At 41.4% G+C, this 1,172-nt stretch overlaps 1 protein-coding gene across 1 annotated transcript in view; it reads left to right on the forward strand.

Annotated features, from left to right (window-relative positions):
* Nucleotides 1-1,172, forward strand: part of TBX5 (T-box 5) — a 90,286-nt gene that overhangs the window by 29,237 nt on the left and 59,877 nt on the right. The gene's annotated exons all lie outside the window — the stretch shown is intronic.

The raw sequence follows: 1,172 nt of genomic DNA on the forward strand, positions 1-1,172 counted from the left end.
CCCGTCTAAAATCCACATACCAGACTGGGAATCAATCAGATGAAGTAGAAGCAGGTGAAGTTTATAGGCAGTAGAAGTGTACGAGATGGATGTGTGTAAGGTACAGCCATTCTATACACAATGTGCACATACACTTGGTAGCAATATATTTACACATACGTGTGCCTGCGCACACATGCCTCTATGTACGTGTGTACATACTGCTCCTCATACAAAATGACACGTAATTATATACATTTGTGGCTAAATATGTATGTTGATGTATGTATGCATATGTACCTAGCTGTATTTACATATACATATACACATTTATATACACACACTTACATGCACATACACATATAAGCAGATATACATAATATTTACAGCTATAACTTACCTATATACATGGTATATGCACAAATACATGCTTATACATTTGTAAACCTCTCTATATATGTATGTATGTACGTATATGTATATGTGGGTGGGTGTGTGTAGAAAGATAGATATATAGATAGACACACACACACACACACACACACACACAGGTGTATCGTATATGCACATAGCGAGTGTGCTAGTGTGTATATTTATATATATATGGATAGGTATGCAAGTGTGTGTGTGTGTGTGTATGCATGTGCACATCTACATGTATGTGTACATCTACACATATAAATGCATCTACACATATATTTGAATTTGTGTGCACATATATATGTATGTGTGTGTGCACCCGCACTTCTCTCAAAGCCAAAATATGGGGATGAGGCTAGCGTGCATTTACACGGGGAGAAAACACACGTGTTGCACGTGCTTTCTCTGGCCGAGTATTAAGAAACGGATCAAAGCCTATTTGTCGGCGCTGCCCATTTAATCAATCCTTCCACGTATAACGCCAAGCGCAGAGAACAGAGAGGACATTCCAGTGCCGGGAAAAAATACCAGCAGGAGGGAAACCATTGCTGGAAAATCCAGGCCAAGCTAACATTTTCATTTTAATAACCAACCTATTTGCCCACGTGATGGCTTGTGGTGTAAGCAACAGGAATAATAAATGGGCGAGGGGCTGTTTCGCCCTGAGTGCTGCATCCTACCCCTTCCCGGGGTCTCCTGGAACGGACCCGCGGCACCTTACAGGTTGTCAGCACAGTAGCTGGAGAGCTCAGCAGTTGCATATGCAGGGAAAG

This window comes from Alligator sinensis, unplaced genomic scaffold, assembly GCF_000455745.1.
Source record: "Alligator sinensis unplaced genomic scaffold, ASM45574v1 scaffold216_1, whole genome shotgun sequence".
Taxonomy (NCBI): domain Eukaryota; kingdom Metazoa; phylum Chordata; order Crocodylia; family Alligatoridae; genus Alligator; species Alligator sinensis.